Here is a 20,684-nt window from a genome sequence, read left to right on the forward strand (position 1 = left end):
ATGTTCTACATATCAATGTTAATATGATGGAAGCAACAATGGGTTTCAGTTTCTGCTGGAAAAAGCAAATGGTATTTTCATTTTGTTTTAATCTTTTGCTGTTTGACAAAGTTGTGGAAATTCCTCAGGCATCGAAAAATTACCATTCTCCTGGATAAAGATAGAGCACTCAACAAAAAGAAGGATTCCAAGACATCAGGGAATAGAAAACTCAGAGAAAGAAAGACAAAGCCAACATCTTTTAAAATTCTGTTGCCATAGGTGTTAGCATACTGTTGCTAACACCTGAGACAAGTAACTTAAAAGGAAGAAGGTATGCTGGGCTTATCGTTTCAGAGGCTATCACCTGTGGTCAGTTAGTATGGATCTGGAGAGTATTCTTTGGAGAAGAGAGTTGTAACAAGGCAGCACATCATGTAGGGAGCCTATAGTGGAAGAGGCTGCTCACTTCATGCCAGCCGGGAAGAAAAGAAAAGCAGAAAGACAATTGGGTCTCAATAACCTGTTCAAGGGCATGACCCCAAAGGCATAACTATTATCTACCAGGCGCTCCTTCTTAAGGTCCCATCAGCTCCAAGCATTGCCAAGCTGAAGAGTAAGTCTTTATCACAACAGCCCCTGGACTCCAGATTCAAACTACAGCACTATAATCACTTGTATCACAAAGTCATGATGAAAAAGACATAGGTGTTTTTTCTTTTTCCTAACTTCCTTCATCAGGTTGAAAGGGAAATCCCTGGATGTTGCCAACTAGGTTCACTGGTGGTTATTGTTGATGGGAAGCCCCTAATAAAGGGCTGCCAGATTCACCAAGTCATTATAAGATACATAGATAAATCTGAATTTCAGAGCAATGAATCATTTTTAATAAGAATTCCAAATGTCACATTAAAACTTCCATATTTTATTTGGCCATCTATCCTCAAGAGCAGAATAATTTCAATCCATATTTCCCAAGAAGGAAATTTCAAGTTGATTGGAGCCTTCCTCTGTGTCTATTTTTTTAATGTCATATTTTGCCATAATTCCTCTCTTGGGATGAATAAATGACTACATTGAAGATTATTTTTAATCTCTCCAGGACATGGTGTTTGATGAAATCATGATGATGATGATGACTCCTCAGCTTTTTCAGAGATGGGAAAAAAATAAAACCACATGGGATGTCTCATTTTCATTGTATTTTTGGAGAGTGTTCCATGTTAAGCCAAGACATTGAAGAAATATTTCTGCAACTTGCATTCCTGAGCACATTTGCATTTTCTTAATGATTCTAGAACAACATAGATTATTGTATCATGCTACTCAATATAGCAATAAAATGAATCCAAGGAAAGGTGATATATTTTTGAGAGCCTGGAAGGCCATTGAGATACAAGGATGGTCTCCTACCTCTATACACAACCTTAAGTGTATGGCCTCTACAGTACATTTGGTCTTCCCCATCCATAAGTTGCTTTTGCTTTAGGTAGTACCAGGGATTGAACTCAGGGCCTTACACTTTCTAGGCAAGCATTCTACCACTATGCCATGCCTCTAGTCATATCCATAGGTTCTGTATCCATGTATTCAACCAATTACAGATCGAAAGGTTTGTTTTTTTTAATAGTCTTAGTACTGGACATGTACTTATCATTATTTCCTAAATAATATAATATCACAACTACTTACCTAACATTTACGTTGTATTAAGTATTGTAAGTAATTTAGAGATGATTTAAACTGTAAGGGAGGATTGCATAGGCTATATGCAAATATGACATCATTTTATATAAGAGAATTTAGTGTGTGAAGATTTAAGAATCCAGAAGGGTGAGGTTGGAGGCTCCCAGAACCAATCCTAGGACTATCCTAGAGAGACTCTGTGCTCTGGTTATAATTGGCCGTCATAGACTATGACTTTTTCCTTAGCGCTGATTTCCATTTCTTCCCATACCTGCCAGTTCTATTGAGAAAGGCATATATCCTATGACAAGGCACATGGAAGTTGCTACTCAGGTCTTTTAACTTACTCCTCTATTGCCATCTATATAAGTAGTAGACACTGCAGTTTCTTGAGGTCTCTCATTAATCTCCATGTCATACACAGGCCCTGTGTACAGATAATCTTCTTAACGATCATTGATATTTATTTAAAATGTTGAGAGGCTAATAAACCTCCTGCTACAGTAAGAGCTAGTATATTTTTGAGCCAAATGTTTATTACCAGAAACACATATTTGCAGTTGCTTGGCAACTGCTAAAGTATCCCAGGTGGCTGACTTGCCTTTTTTCCTTCATTTTTGAGCACACTCAAATAAACACCCGAATGTTTCTAAAGTTGAGATATGTCACATAATTGATATGTACATTTACTATGACATTTCTTTAATTCTAGAAAATCTGGATTAGTGCTGATGTATCTTCAATTGATAAATTCTTAAATGTAAAAGAAGAGTTGCTGGCAGTTTTTCTATACAAAATTTGGAGGTTAAAAGTCAATATTGTGAGGAGAGAAGTTCTGTTTGCAGATGTTACTAAACCAGTCTTGAATATTACCTCTCTCTTAGGTTTAGAACTGCTATGGAGACACATAAGGCTGAAGAGGACACAGAGTCACTTGGCATGGCTTATCTAGGGAAGGGGCAGGGAGAAGATGTGGCCAGGTGAGGAAAGGTGTGGCCACACCAGATGTGGATGTGACCTCAGAGCCTGGGACCCTCCCATAGTCCAATAGGAAGCATGACTGGGGGCACTCTAGGATGTGACCTCAGAGAAGGGGTGTTAGCTGCCTCCAGGTGTGCCAGTTACCTAAGTAATGCAAGTACTGGGCAGAGATTTAGACAGGATGCAGGGAGGCTCTGCATAGCCTTCCAGGGGCAGACCTCACACTCTCTTCCGCATCTCATTCCCTCTTCCCCTACACTACTGTCCTAGATTCTAGTTTTCTGTTTCATACAGATGATTTAAAACATTCAGTATTATATGTGTTGAATTATGTATGTAATACATGCCGTATGATAAATAAAATCAGCATCTCATTTGTTATTTCATTTATATTTTCCACAAGCCAATGAATCCAGCATATTTCCAGTGGTAAATATTTGGTTTTCTACATGGTATATTTTGGTTATTATATATATGTTACATATATAATTTTATATATTATTATGTGTAACTATCTTTCCTCACTTGGATGCTCCTTAAAGTGGGCCTTTACACATTCGATTTTAGATGGAAATACAAACAGGGATGGTTGTGTAGTTCCGTGTAGAATAATTGTCTAGTCTATGGAAGGCCCTGGATGTAATCTTCAAAATAGCCAGCTTTTGTTAAAATATATAAGGTCTTAGAAATATTATAGAGAAGTGTTTATTATTATAGTTAACCATAATCTATTATGGTAGTGAGTTACAATCATAGATGGCAAAGCAATAGAATTATCTATTCATTTAGAAGGCTGTGTTTCATCCACATTTATCCCTTGCACTAAACTTCAAGCTTCTTAGGAGAGTAGCCTTCTTCATTGATTCTATACCCCAGAACCCAGCACAGTGCTGCCTCCTACTATGCACTCAAGAGGTCTCTGTTGAACCAATTTGTCTAATTGCATTCCACTTTCCTTACACCAGATATTCAAAGCCACTCTCATTATATAAAATGTTCAAGTACTTCAAGTTTTCCTTTGTTTGCATGCATGCATAAGAAAGCATCCTCCTTAAACATCATGTATAACCTTCACGAAGAGCAACCTGCTCAGACGAACCACACAGAGACTGGAGCTACTCGACGTACCAAAATTCAGCTTTCCAGGATTCTTAGTTTTGATATGTGTACTATTCCACTAGCAAACCATCAAAATGATAAAGTAAATGGATATGATTTTTACACATGTACAAAACAACCCTATTCCAATGAGTTCCAATCCTTCTGCCTCTTTTGTGACAGTGAGAATTTGGCTAGAGAGAGCCTGAAAGGAATGGTCCATTACTGGAGAATGGAGAGGAAGCAGAGAATTAGGAAATCAGGCCATTATAATGTTCTCCCATTAAAACATTTGTAGTGCTCACATTTCAGGCTTAACACAGTCTACCCACCAAGTTGGCAATACCCCAGATGCAAAAACCAATGAACTACTCACTGCTTTCCAAGACTTCCCAAGCAAGTAGGCAGGCAGCTCTTTCTCTTTTCTGATCAGCATCAAAAGAATAAATTATTAAACAATAGACAACCCTGCTTCATTTAGAACACATGAAGCACCTCACAGTAGTACTACTGAATGAAACAGCTGCTTTAAAATTGTAGCAAAAAAGCCCTCAAAAATCATTAATCTAATTTACAATATTTGATCCATGAAAGTACACACTTCTCACAAGGGCAGGCTGTCCATTTCAACACAGTTGCCAAATTAAGAATATGGACTGAGAAAACTCTGTTTCTTTGTAGTATCATGAATAGATGTTGCTAATAATCCTGGAGATTTTTTGGGTAGTTAATTTGTTTTAATATAATTTTATTATTATTAAAGATTGCACAGACAGGTTACCATTTCATAGTTCAGATAAGTGTATTTTTTTCTTTAGACAGTTCGCCCCTTTCTTCACTTTACCCTGGCTTCCTTCTCCCATCCCTGCCCACAAGTTGCATAGTTCATTTTCCACATAGTGTATACTGAATACCATGACTGTGTTTGTTCACTCTTCCTCCTTCCCTTTCTGTGAAATCTTTGCCCCCACTTAAAAAAAAAAAGCTCAAAGCAAACAACCACCAGAACTCACGTTTCCATTTCTTAAAATTCATTTTGATAAATAGTATCTTAAGAAACAGATGAGTTACACCTTTGAGTTCCTCAAGATTATCTCCCATTAGTTTGACTGTGAATCTTGTAGATTTTTAAAGTAAATATAGCTTTCTTCTTTAAGCTAACAATGAATAGAGGCAACCTATAAACACAGCCTATTCTGAATACTTAGGAGATTCAATCTGGCCCTGTGATGTTGTATGTTCTATCATACCCTTGGTAGGTCATCTTTACTACTGACAATCTGTAGCAACATAGAGCTGAACAATTTCTGACACTCAGTGCAACATGAGCTAAATTTATCTTTCCATTTTTGAACTCTTCAACCTCAAAAAACAAATGACGAACGTAAGTTGTTACTAAGATGGCAATTGGCAGTTTCTCACAAAACCATCATTTGGAGCCAACGGTTTCAAATTCAGATTAATATATGGCTGTTTAAGCCTCAAAGGAAATAAAGACATCAAATCAGGATATTCTTGAAGTTAACAGAGCCGCCTGCTTCCAATCAGTAAACCTATACACCAAAACACTTTCTGAGAAGTACATTTATAGCTGTATTTTTGACTCTGTGTCTTACTAAAAGAAAGTAAAAATATCCCTAAAAAGTACATTCATATAAAATAGAAAAAGATAGGAGAGCTGTAAAGCTGCCACATGCTGTTCATGACCTTTGTGGATTTTCTTTCAGGTAGCAATTAGCAATATTGTGTCACATACGATAAGTAAAATAAGGGTGACAAATCATACATATTCTGCACAGACATCTCACATGAAAGCAAAATAGACATCTCTCGTAAGAAAAATTACACTACAGAATATTATGAGCACAAAATATTAATGTAATTCAATCAACATTTGTTTAGCACCTATTCTCGGTGATAAATTGGTAGACAACATAACATGGAGAATGGAAGGAGCTTACCAACATATCTCTTGAGCTCAAAACACTAAGTTATAGAAAGATAACTCTAAAAGATAAAATAGAAATGACCAATGAGAGGCAGTGACAATAAATTTATTCACCAAAGGATTTGGGGCCAGAGAAGACAGAAACTTTTCCAGGTAGAGGTAAAGTGGCACCCGCCCCCACCATACCAACTGACACACTCCTTTTCCGATCCTATTTTGTCCTAGATAAGCAATTGCTTTACATTCTAGTGTTCCTCCTGGGAAAATTAAAATTTATTGGCCATAACTATGATAAAAAAAATCAATTAATGGGCTACTGGATTCATATAGTCTCAATATCTTCTACTTCTTTTTTCAGAGTCCAAGCAAACACTTCCTTCAATAAGATGTAGCACTGATTCTACAGAACAGATGTTAGTGCTTATTCTGAACATAATTCACAACAAATGCAATAAAAACAACAAAATTTGATTGTATTATAAACCATGAGTATTTGTCTAAATGAACCATCCAAAAGATTCCATTGTAAAATTCATCTCAGCTGAGTGCTTGTTTGCTCATGCCTGTAATCCTAACTCCACTGGAGGCTGAGAGCAAAAGGATGATGGATGATTCAATGACAACCAGAAAAGAAGAGATCTCTACTAACAAAAAGGAAAAAATAGAGAGACAAGGAAAATGGCCGGGAGTCAACAGGGAACCTACACAACTCTCTCTGAGAAACCAAAGCTTTAGAATTTTACCAAATAGTCTGCGCCTAGAAAGTCACATCAAGTGAGCCATAATTATACAGAGATTTTTGCTGGAGTGCTGGAGGACTATCAATGCCAAATTTAAAACTTTATTATAAAGTCATAGTTATAAAACCTGCTTGGTACTGGCATGTGAACAGGCCTGAAGACCAATGGAATAGAATTGAAAACCCAGAAATGATCCCACAGACCTGTGGCCACCTAATCTTCGATAAGGGAGCCAACATTATCAGATGGAAGAAAGACAGCCTCTTCAACAAATGGTGCTGGAAGAATTGGCTAGAAAACTGAAGTTAGCCCCTTATATATTACCCTGCACCAGAATCAATTCCAAATGGATCAAAGACCTTGAGCTAAGAGCAGATACCCTGAAAATATTACAGAAAGGGTGAGGGATACACTAAGGCTCCTTGGCACAGGTCGAAACTTCCTAAATAAAGAAATCAAAAGAAAGGCTGGAGAAATGAGATTGCATTAAATTGTAGAGCTTCTGCATGGCAAAGGACAAAGTTAGGAAGATAAATAGAAATCCCATATATTGGGAGAAAATCTTCACTAGCTATACAACAGCCAAGATCCTCACATCAAAAATATACTTAGAGTTAAAAAAAACTAAACCCTCACAAAAACAAAGCCTCAAAGAAACAATTACCCCATTAATAGTGGGCTAAAGAATCAGAAAAAGACTTCTCGGGAGAGGAAATAAGAATGGCCAATAGGCACATGAAGAACTGTTCAACATCTCTGGCCATAAAAGAAATGCAAATCAAAAAAAACTACAATGAGATTTTACCTCACCCCAGTCAGAATGGCCATTATCAAGAAAACAAATAATAACAGATGCTTGCAGGATGCGGACAAAAGGGAGCCTTACTGCATTGTTGATGGGAGTGTAAACTTGTTTAACCACTCTGGGAAGTATTATGGAGGTTCCTCCAAAGACTAAACATATATCTCCCCTATGACCCAGCAATCCCACACCTGAGCATTTACCTAAATGATCACAAACAAGGCCTCACTAAAGCTTCCAGCGCAATTATGTTCACTGCAGCATTATTTACCATAGCTAACTATGGAACCAATCCAGATGTCCCTCAGTAGATGAATGGATCAAGAAAATATGATATATATAATGGAATTCTATGCTTCCATCAGAATGACATCGCCCCATCCATAAGGGAATAGAAAGACTTGGAAAAAATCATATTCATTGAAGTAAGTCAGACCCAAAGAAACGTAGTCTCCATGGTTTCTCTCATTTGTAATAATTAGTACATGTCTAGGATAGTCCTAGGATCAATCACAATAGCTATGTACATACGACCATAAAAAATGATGTTAATCTAATGATCTCCATGATATGGAAACAAGAGGGGTTTTTAATGGTTGTTTTGGTTTTCTTTTCTTTTTCTTTCTTTTTTCTTTAAAGTGTATTGTTAGCCATTATTTATTTTGTCTTTCTTTTTTTCTCCTCTGCTTTACTCCCCATGCTCACTATTTCTGATTTGGGTACCTTTTGTCTTGTGTATAAGCTTATCTGATTTGGGGAAGGGAAAGGGAATCATAGAAATGATGGGACAAAGGGTGAACCAATGCAACAGCAATACCCACTAGACTATGTTGGAAATGAACTTTACAACTTGGCAGGAAGGGGAGCCAGGGATGGGGAGGAAGGAAAAGCAGTAGAAAATGAGGGAGTGGTAACACTGTTTGAAAATAAACGTACTCACACCTTTACAATGAAAAAAATAAAGTTATTAAAATATAAATAAAAAAGAAAAAGTGATCTTTATCAAAATGAATTACAAGAAATAGAGACAAGAGGTTTTTTTTTCTCTTTTGCTGCTTTTGTTTTTTTGCCTTTTGTCTTGTTTGTTAGTTTATCTGTCTTTGGGAGAGTAACAGGGGGGCACAGAAATGGTGGGTCAAAGGGTGAACACACGCAGCAGTGATACTCACTAGACACTATGTTGAAAATGAGCTATACAACTTATATGTTGATAGGGCATGGAAAGGAAAAACTGAGAGAAAGAGAAGGAACGGATGACACTTAAAAATTGTGTTCATTATAAGAAAACTGAGACATGAGGTTATCAGGATAAAGAAAGGGCAAAAGTAAACTTAGCAGATCAACAGGCTTTATTTGGGAGTGAAGTCTGGGAAGGGCAACTACGTCTCCTTCAGCATGGCTGACAGGGAAATGACACAACTCTCTCCCCCTTACTAGGGGTCTTTAAATACTATGCAGAAAAAGTGAAATTGGGGAAGGCAGATGGAAGCAGGTGAGATGAAGGTGGGGTGGATGAACGATATTATTTCACCTGAGGAGTTTCAAGGTGTTAACAGCTTCCATGTTAGTTAGGGGTGTCAGCATCAAATATTTTCATGCCTGAAGAAAGGTTGTTGGTCTGTTGAGTTTGCTTTCTGCCCTTTCTTTATTCTGATAACCTCATGACTCAGTTCCCTTACAAATAGTGTTGAAACCTAGGGCAGAGTTTCCCTGAGTCTCCCATCCTTGAAGTGTGCTGTTCTTCATAGAATAACTTATATAACTCATTTCCAGTAACTCATTACACTCATTACCTGACATGTAACTATATCCCCTCTGTATATCACCTTTACAATAACAATAAATAGTAAATTATTTTTTAAAAAGAAAGGGCTAGAAGTGTTACTCAAGTAGTAGAGTGCCAGCCTAACAAAGTGAGGCTCTGAATTCAAATCCCAGTACTAGCAAAAAACAAAAACCCTAACTCCTCAAGAAAAAGACCCAAAGAGGAAGAAACAAGTGCAAATCCTCTCATTATAGAACAGCCAAGTCAACTTCCAGCTAAATGATGTAAGTGAACGATGGCAAGAGCAGAGAGACAGAGAGAATAGGGAAATTCAACCATCAAATAATGACACCAGAGGAAATGGAAACGGCCAGCAATATCAAATCAACATTCAAGGAGATAAAGTCCAACTGGATCCAAAGAGACTCCCAGTACCAACATTGTACAAGAACCACAAATTTGTACAAGAATCATGTAAGCCTTGAGATGGCATACTTAGTTCTACAGCTTTGAGATGGCTGCACATGACTGTGAAGACTGCTGCGCTGAAGAGAAGGAGCTGCTCTGTGGTATGTAGGCCAGCGGCATGAAGGCTATGCCTCCCCTGGACCCATTTCCTTTTGTACAGTAATAGTTTTGACCTAAGCTATTCCACTTGGAGTGTAAATGCCAAAACAGAATGATTCTACATCTTGTTTATATATGTAAACAACTACCATCTGTCAGCACACCATGAGGCACAAACTGAGAATTTATTTGTGCCAATAAACAATTACATCTTCAACTAAATTATAACAGAAACCCCAGACACATGAACTTATCAGTCATGCCAGATGTAACACCCTCACCTGGGACCATCACAGAGAAGCACGTCAAGCCTGAGATGGGGCAGGCACACCAATCCACTCACCAGGTCATCCATCAAAAGCCTCACCCAGGAAAACTGCCAAAGCAGTGTCTTTGTCCACAGACTCTAGCTCCAGGGCACTTCTTCTTGCCAGTGACACATCACTCACTTCAAACTAATGCAGGAATCCGCCTTCCACCAGATCTGCAGTTGATAACTGTAGCCCTTGGCAGGATTACTCATCTTTTCCCCTGCAGAAATATTTCCCTGCATCTGTATCAGCATCTCTTTGTCTTGTCAGCACAGCCCTCTGTAATCTGCAATTATTTAACTTCTGTATGATTGTGAAATGTAATGTGTGATCTGAGAGTTCACATTAGTAATTAAGATGGGAATAAAAGAACTTGGATTGATAGCCTAAGCTCTCAAGTGACTTCAGTAGTAGTTGGCAAATTCAAACCAACAGAATTGACCTTGCTTATGGATTTATTGTTATTCAATAAATTCTGACATTGTAAAAAGACACAGGTGTGTTCACCTTTATTTTTTGACACAGTTCATTCATAACAAAGGTCAAAGAGGGAAAGTATTGGATATTGGTAGGAAGAAGAATTAAGATTTATCTGTCATATGATAAACCATAATAAACTGGAGGCCTTGGTAACTTAGTAATAGAGCACTAGTGTGACATGAGTAAGACAGACGTTTGGATCAACAGCACTGAATATTAAATAAATATACAATAAAATTTAGTGAGTTAAGGTGTAAAACATACACGTTAAAATTTTATACATCAAACTAACCACAATAAAGACTTGAAGTTCAAGATAGAAATGGTTAGGGAAGAGACCATGTTTACAAATTCCTTGGCTGGGTGACAAGGGATCGTTGGAAAATGGTGATGCAGAATGTTGACTCACACAGTAATGGAGAACATGTGGGGAGAATATGAGAAGGGTAGAAGCCCAACGAATATCAGCAGTTAATTCTTCTTGGTTTTTCTCTTTTCTTTCTTTCCTTTTCTTTCCTGTCTATGTGTGTGTGTCTATGTGGGGTGGGGGTGTGTCTGTGTCTGTGTGTCTACATGAGTGTGTATGTTGGTACTAGGACTTGGACTCAGAGTCTCTTGCCCTTGGGTTTTTCATAAACCTTGATGCTCTACCATTTGAGCACACCTCTATTTGTGGTTTATTTTTGGTCAATTGGAGGTAAGAATCTCATGGACTTTTCTTCCCAGGCTGTCTTTAAATCAAGATTCTCAAATCTCAGTTTCCTTGAGTAGTCAGCATTGCAGAAATAAACTACCACCTCCAGCTTTCAACACTTTTAAAATCCATGTCTAAAGAGAAAGAAATTGATGAACAAAGAAAATAATTCTAGGCTTAAATACCTGAAGAAGTAGACAAAAATTGGTGAAAATAATTGTCCCAATGGCAGAATTTGAAGAGCTGAAATGGCAGAGTAGAATGCTGTTGTTTTAATAAGCCTTTTAATCCTAGAGCTAGGATTTGGAGTTTTGTAGGGGGGTTTTGACATTGATTGCTTTGAAAACTGTTTGTTCTAGCATAATGAATTAGCTTATTTATTCAGGAACAATTTGACCATGACTTCAATTTATCATTTTCTTATCCATGATTTGTCTTCAAGAAACAAAGGTAAGGATATTGCACCCAGCTGAACTGAGTGGAAAATGTGCACACTTGGGGCTGGGAATGTGGCTTAGTGGTAGAGTGCTTGCAGAGCATGCATGAAGCCCTGGGTTCCATTTCTCAGTACCGCATAAACAGAAAAAGCTGGAAGTGGCACTGTGGCTCAAGTGGTAGAGTGCTAGCCACCAGCAAAAGAAGCCCAAGGTCAGTGCCCAAGCCTGAGTTCAAGCCTCAGGACTGGCCAACAACAATAACAAAAATGTACATGCTCTCCTCAAATACCTACTGGCTACTTACATTCACCCTGTGTGTGTGCCAAGGCAGCCTTGTCAGTGCCATATTCCTCGATAAGATGAACAGCCATCAATACTACAAGTGTTTGTTGGCACACCAATAACAGGACTTTTTGGCTTTAAACAATTTCCCATAACTATTTTTAAAATATTTCTTTTTTAATCATTATAAGTCATATCAATATGTGTCCTACAATGTATATTTGTTTTGTTGTTGCTGCTTTTAACATTTTTTAGATTCATTGGCTTTATTTTCTTAAAACAGATTTAGGTTTACAGAAAAATTGAATGGAAAACAGAATTCCCAGGCTGGGGAAAGGTTCCGATGGGAAAGCATTTTCCCAGCAAGCATAAGGCCCTGAGTCCAAAACTCAGTAGTAACAAAAACACAGCCATAGAATTCCAATACAGAGAATAATATAGTTTTCTCTGTTACTAATTAACATTCTGTAGTACTCTATAAGCCAATGTTGATTCTTTTTTTAAATTTCTTTTATTGTAAAGATACTGTACAGAGGGGTTTCAGTTACATGAGTAAGGTAATGAGTACATTTCCTATTGAGCATTGTTGATTCTTGATTAGCCAAGATTCACAGTTTGCATTAGGGTTCGCTTTGTGTTATACCTTAGAGGGGTTTGGACAAGGACCAGCATCTTTCATTACAGTGTCATATGGAAAATTGTCACTGCTCTAAAGCCACCTCTCCATCTCCTCTTCCCCTAACTCCTAGAACCATTTCTTTTTTATTATCTCCATAGTTTTATCTTCCCCAGGATTTCACATAGTTAGAATGTTGCTAACTAGATTAACTTCTAGTTAGCAACATGCATTACAATTGGTCCTTGATTTTTTTTAATGATTTGACAGTGAGTTTCTTTTTATTGCTAAAACAATATTCTCATGTATGGAGTATCTATTTACCTACTGAAGGACATTTTGATTTATTCCAAGTTTGGGCAATTATGGAGAAACTCTCTTGTTGTGGTTTGAATATGAATTGTCCCCTAAAATACAGATGTTTGAGGGCTCAGTCTCCAATGCAATGTTCAGAGACATTTGGGAAGTGAGTAGGTCACAAAGACTCAGTTTAACCAATGGATCAGTCCACTGATGTGTGCAAAATTTGATGCTATTATTGGAAGATGGTGAAAACTAGCAAGCGGGGCTAGCTGGAGGAAGAAGATTATTTAAAATATGCTTTTGAAGGTGTGTTTTGTTCTGAGAACCTTCCCCTTGCTCTTCTGCTTTCTGGTTCCTCTGAGATGAGCAACATCTCTCCACTGTACCCTGCTGAAATAATATTTCTGTCTCACCACAGGTCTAAAAGCAACACTGCCAACCAACCATGGGTAAAATTCTCCAAAACCAACAGTCACAATAAGTCTTTACTTATTTAGGTAGATTTTATCAGGCATTTTGTCACAGCACAGAAAACTGTCTAATGTATAGCTGTAAACATTCACACCCAGCTTTTGTGTGTAGACTAAAATTTTCTGCTCATTTTGATAAATAACATGGAATGTGGTTTTGTGAATATACCACCAAACCCTTCCAAACTGACTGAGCCATTTTGCATTCTGATTAGCAATGAATGAGAGTTGCTATTATTTCACATTTTTGCTAGCATTTGACATTGTCAGCAGTCTATATTTTGGCCATGCTAACCAATGTGTAGTGGTATCTCATTGATTTAACTTGGAATTACCCAAAGACATATGATGTCAAATATTTTTGCATATGGTTACTGGCCATCTGTACAATGTTAACATCTTTTGCCATCTTTAATTGGGTCATTTGTTTTTATATTGTTGAATCATATGAGTTCTTTGTATAATTTTAAATACTGTCTTTTGTCATGTGAGTTTTAATCTATTAACACGGAACATGGAAACAGTCTGGAATGGATATTAGGGTGCTGGGTATGGTGGCTTAAACCCACAATCCTAGCTACTTGGGGCAAAGATCAGAAGAACATGGTTCCAGGATAACTTGGTTAAAAGAAGTTTGGGTGACTCCATCTCAGTGAATGGACCAATGGCTGAGTGAAGTGGTGTGTGCATATTATCCTCAGCGACATGTGAAGCACAAGTGGGAGGCTCACAGCTCAGGCCAGCCTAGCATTACACTCAGGCCCAACCTCTAGGTAAGGCCTAACCTTTAAAAATATCAAGGTTAAAAGTGCTACTCTGATGACTGAAGTGATAGAGTGCTTGCCTAGCAAGCATGAGACCCTAAATTCAATCCCAGAACTAAAAAGCCATCAAAAAATCCAAGAGAATATTTTGTGTAATATGTAATCCTAATATCCTAATGTACATTTAAAAAATTGTTAGCATGTCAAAATACTAAAGAAATCCAGCCCTGGCAGAATAGTCTGGGAGTCTCTGGAACCAAAAGATAACTAGCAAAAAGCAAGGCTGGGGGCATAGCTCAAGTGGTAGAGCACCAGCCAAGCAATCATGAGGCCTTGAGTTTAAACCTTGTATAAAGAAAAAATGCATATCATATGTTTGTATCATGTGCTGTGTCAAAATATTACAGTGGAACTCTTCTGTTTGTCTAATTAATTCATGGTAATAAAATAATGTAAAAATACTCCCACCCAAAACAGGCTGGAGACATGGCTCAAAAAATAGAGCACTTGACATGCACAAAGCCCTGGGTTCAATCTCTAGAAACACACACACACACACACACACACGCACGCACGCACGCACGCACGCACGCACTCGCACAAATCCAAATGATGGAGATGTGTAGCTGCTGAGGGACCCAGGACTCTGACAGCCCTTGGGGCCCTTAGCTCCTCTGCTTGGAGTTGGGAGGTCTAGGAAGGCTGGACTTTGAGGGCTAAACCCCTATGTCCACATCAAGGCAGGCTGGAAGTAATGGACTAGCTGTGTGTTCAGAAAACAGGATCCCTTTCACAGCTACAGCCTACTTTGAGCTTGTTAAAGTTCTTTTCTCAGGTTCCTTTCTCCTTTCAATTTTGTCTAAGTCCATCATAATACATAAATTTCCCTTATTACCTCAATGTATTCCATTTCTGAGTCTGGATTACAAGAGTTTGAAGAACACTTCTCCAAGTCTCGTAGGTGTCTGTATGCAGATGGTAAGAGTCTTGGTAGCTAAGATTTATCCTTCCTTTCTTTAAGAAAATTTGCAAACTCTCTGAGCTCATGCCCCATCTTTCATTCAGATAACACCCCCTAAATCAACTGAGATGATTGCCTGTCCTATTTAAAACTTTAACAGCCAGATTACATGTCTTGCCAGGGAAATAATGTGTAGCAATCCTTGCTCTAAGTGATTTCTCATTCCTAACTTAAATCATTTCATGTTTTTATGAGATAGAGAAGAATTTCATATTTTTTAAGTTGCAAAAAATACTTATCTTTTTAACCTGTATATTTACAGCCAGTGTTTGGCAGTGGAACTCACGGGAGTCAATTTCTAAAAAGTGTAACATTGACGTTGGATATGCCATAAGCATTAGTAAACATGGTATATTTGAAGAGTGAAAAATCTTTACCACCCCCATTCATTCCTAATGTTTTAAAACACAGTTAGTATTGCCTTCCAGTTACCATCTAATTTTAACAAAAGTTTCACATTGTTTGGCAATTTTATAGATGATAGTAATTATTGCTGTTTAATAATTATTTTATGTGCTTGCTAGCTTATTTTTCCAGAAGATTTTTACTATTTAATTTTTCAGGTTGTATAAAATGATTCATAGGAGCTCATGATGAGAATTTATAGTTAATCAACACATAACTTAGGTAGTGTTATTTTTAATCCATAAATTTGTGAATCTTCCTTCTTAAAACCTACTAAGATTTTATAATACTCTGTTAATATGTATTTTCTGTTACAAAATAAATCACCATTTATTTAACCAACACTTTTATAAGTTGTTTTGTTTTCTAACTATATGCTAGTAATATAAATACATAATTGTTTTTTAAGATATCTTTTAAATCTTGAGATTTTGTGTGAACTTTACTTTTTTAAATGCCTTATTGAATTCTTTGTACAATTTTAAATTTTGTAAATTTACTCTTCTAACCAGGTGACTTAAGATGTTATTTGAGTTGTCCTTCAATTTTCTTGACAGTATTATTTAAGTTTCAGTAAGGTAGTACTGGGGAATACTTTACTTAGTGTATTCAAGGTTCTAGCTTCAATTCTCAGCACTGACTCACTCCAAAGTTCAATAAGATAAACAAATTAAAATGTACCCATTCTTAGTCTTTTAATTACACAAGTCATTTAATTAAAACCAAACTATAGATAAAAATTCACTGAATTTTAAATATCACTAACTGGAAATCATATGTCATCTAAGATTATTCATGGAATCAGAAATTTAATTTCTGTAGACATTAAAAGAACAAATTGATATCCCAAGTGAGTACATAAAATGTAACCATAAATTTTATAAGCACATTCTTTTATATCATTAAACTTTTACTATAATGGCAAAGAATGTTTCTACCATGAACCCTGAGGGAAAAATCTTATCCAAATTACAGAATCAGTATCAATTTTTTGTGTTATGATATCACCACCTACTGGGGGATTAGAAAGGAAAGGTTTATGCTTTGGAGATCCCCATCAGTCACAATGTTTATTGAATCTAAGCATTCCTTGACTGGGAACATTTTCGAAGGTGCAGAGGTCCTAATACCTGCCTTTATGTGCATAAAAAAATAAATATAGATGGGATAAGTAGGGTTCAATGGTGTGTTCCAAAGCATAAAACTAAATGGTGTGTGTGTGTGTGTGTGTGTGTGTGTGTGTGTGTGTGTGTGTGTGTGTGTGTGTGCAACTAATTATGTCTAAGACTCTAATCCATGTCTCCAAGTCTTCATTGACTTGGAGGTCAATATCCATTTTAATAATGGCTAACCCACTCTTGACATGATAAAAAGTATTTATCATATTGATGGCTTCTCTCTTACTGTCTCATTTTTTGTTTGAGAATTTTGGCAGTACTGTTCTTTGAACTCAAACCCTTGCATTTGTTAGGCAGGTGCTCTGCTACTTGACATGCATCTTTGGTTCTGGCTTAGAATAATTAACAGTGAAATTCCTATTCTTCATATTTTCTGTAAAGATAGCAGTTGATTGAATTATTTCATCAAATGAATCTGAGTCTCATCATCTCTCTATTATTTCTTACCTGAAATTAAGGGAAAATGGTAGCAATTTTTAATCTGATCAATAATTTAAATCCCTGTTGAAAAAGTGCCCTTGTAAATCATTAGTAGTAAACTGATAAAATAAATGATTGTACACCAATACAGCAATACTGTAGAGGATATTGCCAGTGTGTCTCCACCCTTGGTAGTAATAGAGATTGAACCCAAGGCTACAGAGATATAGATATAGATGTAGATATAGATATAGAAATTCTTCTTCAGTCAGTATCTTAGCTGCCCAGGCCCAGCTTAAACCTGCAATGTTTTTTACCTCAGTCTTCCAAGTAGCTAGAATTACAGGCATGTATTCTGTAAAAGATATTTGTATATATCATACTGTGTATACTTACCAATAAGCCTGATGTTTAAGGAAAGGAACTAGTTTCTACTTTATAGACGTGCTATCATTGTATATGTATAAAAAATGTTTTAAATTTTTATTATTTATAGTAAATACAAAGTATTAGTATATTCATAACATTTAATTTGATAAGTATGCCTAGACCCATAAGCAATGTACACATTTGTTTACACATACAGAAGATATTATGACAATATTCTCCATATTTTTTAGGCTAAGACACAGCAAAATAATTGTCCTACCCTAGGGGATACACTGGAGGGGTTTTAGGGACATCTGTGTGGAGTTCGGTAAGAAAAACTAAAGAAGAAATCACCACTCTTGCTTTACATGACAAGATCATGTTGGAAATTCAAAGTGCTCTCATTTCATCTCAGAATCTCTCTAGCGAGTGGTCTGTTTCCTTTTAGTTCTCTCCACCCAGCAGTTATTTGCACCTACCTGTTTCTGGAAAAAATAATTGTGGACTTCAGTTCCAGCCTCTGGAACTTTGTGAATGTGCTTCAACTTAATCCTAGCTCCCTCTTCTAACAGAAAAAAAAACCAGATTGGCCATGCTTGGGTGACAAATACCAATCTATTCATTTGTGTTCAAGGAGCAGTCTCTGGGATCGCTGTACTGGAGTACAGTCCTCAAGGACTAAGAGACACCCCAAAACTAAGCTCTGTCACTGTCTGTGCTCTTTGTCTTATCATAATCTGACTTGCCTTTCCTCATCCATTAATAATAATTAGGGAAATTTCTCTGAATTCTCTAATTCTACGTTCTAGTGATTCAAGTAAGGGAATGTTGTTAACAATTGAAAGAACAGAGACGCCACGGCCTACATTCTTTGAACCATATACTAGCCTCCCTCTTCTATCCATGAAGTCAGTCCTTCTCTATGAAAAGCAGACCAAACTGTGTTTAAGTCTACATAGCATCAGGAGAGATACATCACACATACACAAAAATCTTTAGAGCTTGGAGTTCTGTGTCAATTAATTATTCAAATACCTATGATATGTACTAATGTGCACTTAGAAGGGAGCTAAAAATTAGTGATTCAAAAGGAAGAGGAGAAGCCAGATGCCATTGTCTCATACCTGTAATCCTAGCTATTCAGGAGACTGAGAACTGAGGATTGCAGTTCAAAGCCAGCCTGGGCAGAAAAGGTCATGAGACTCTTATCTCCGATAAACCATCAGAAAACCGGAAGTGGCGCTGTAGCTCAAGTGGTAGAGGGCTCGCCTTGAGCTGAAGAGCTGAGGGACAGCGCCCAGGCCCAGAGTTCAAGCCCCACGGCCGACAAAAAAAAAAAAAAAAGCTGGAAGTGGAGATGTGGCTCAATGTAGAGCACTAACCTTCACTATAAAAGCTCCCAAGCCCAGAGTTAAAGCCTCAGGACCATAAAAAAAGGAGTATTATTTACTCATAAAAAAAAGAATGCAGTTGTGTTATTTACACAACAATGGATAGAACTAGCAACCATGTTAAAATAATATTGAGAAAATCAACAACTCCATGTTCTCTGTCACATGTGAACTCTAGTCCTTAAAATGAATGATATGGATGACATTGATCAAGATATATTATATTCATAAGCTACTTTGTTACATGGCAACATCTTTGTAAAACTACTTAAAGATAATGAAATGAAAAAAATACGTGGAAATATAAAAAATGAAACAGATTGTACTCTCAAAGTCAAATAAAGTGGTAGTGAGTCTGAAAAAATAGAACAGAACAAAGAAAACTATTAAAATAACAAAGGAGAAGAAGGAAAGTGATGGAAAGGGTGACTGATCAGAAATATATATATATAATGAAAATGACAAAATGATATTCATTTGCATAACTAATATAAGCTAAGAAAGTGGGGGGAAGTGGAATTAAAAAGCTATGCTTGAGTAAAGGTGCTAAATTAATTCATTAGGCCAATTAATTCATTACCTAGGTAGAAATGGAAGGCAAAAACTTAGGAAAGAAAACAGAAAAGGCTTCTGTTCTTTGTTAGTATAAAAGGTAAAGAAATATATACACAGGAATAATATTGAGGTTATTCAGCCTTGGACCAGGTGTTTTCTTGGCCAAAGTGAGATTCAAATGGCAGCAGTTTCAAACCAGCCTCATTCAATTTCAAAGCCCAGATAACTTATTATAGTCAAAAATAAAACTGAGGCAAGCATGTCACGTCACTGGAGAACTCTGTCTCTCTTTCTCTCTCTTACTGTCTCTCTCTATATGTCTCTCTGTGTCTCTGTCTCTCTCTCTGTCTCTGTCTCTCTCTCTGTTTCTCTCCTTAGATTTATGCTTTGCTTTGACAATGAAGGATAATTCACAGGGTTCCATAAAGTGGAAGAGTAGGCCCCTGGCATAATAAGCAGAGATGCGAAGAGAGATTTGTTTATTGTATTCTTGTTACTCATATCTGCTGATCTAATACTTGGGCCACGGAAGGGGGTTAAAGGAGGACAATGTTGGAGGCCTAGAAAATGAGAGAAGTAAAAAGAGATTTCAAAAGAAAATGTAAGGAATATCCTGTTTCAAATTCTCTACCATATCAATCAATAAAATCAAAGTGCAATTTTTCTAGATGATTTAAATCTTGTCTTTGAATTTTCTTTCCTAGCGTGTTAGGAAATAAATGAAAACAAGGGCTGAAAATTTCGTCTTTTTTAAGCAAATGAAGTTAACCGTTTGTATAAAATAATCAAATAGTAAGATATTTAGCCCTCTATTATCGTCCATCTTGTATAACACTGTACTTCTGAAGTTTTTTGTGTTCAATAAAAAGATCAGGAATTTAAATCTCAAGTTACATTTGGAACATGTGGGCTCTTGGTCCCTCTTGTGGACACTTGCCACATTACACATCTTTTGCTTTTTTTGTGTGTTTTTCCTCATTGGCCAAGAGGTACTTTGTGAAGCCAAGAATAGTTAGAAAGTAATCTTAATTAAAAAAACAGCTAGGATCCTAAAAAAAGAAAAAAAGCAACAAACTTCGCATGATCAAAAATGTGTATCTAGTGATACTGAGAAAACTACATATTCAGCAGAATTTATTGTGGTTTTTTTTTTGTTTGTTTTTTTAAAGCAAGACCAAGTTAGGCATGATGTGATACATGCCTATAATCTCAGCTACTCATAGGCTGAGGTGGGAGAATTGCTTAAACCCAAGGGTTCAAAACCTATGTGGGAAATGAAGTGAGAACTCACCTCAAATATTAAGAATGATCATGATAATGATAAATAACAACAACAAGCTAATTATGTTGTAAGGTAAGAAATCAGAGAAGCCACATTTTGAAGGATTGAATCTTGGGATCTTTATTAAAAAGCTGGCAACT

This window comes from Dipodomys ordii, unplaced genomic scaffold, assembly GCF_000151885.1.
Source record: "Dipodomys ordii isolate 6190 unplaced genomic scaffold, Dord_2.0 Scaffold9, whole genome shotgun sequence".
Taxonomy (NCBI): domain Eukaryota; kingdom Metazoa; phylum Chordata; class Mammalia; order Rodentia; family Heteromyidae; genus Dipodomys; species Dipodomys ordii.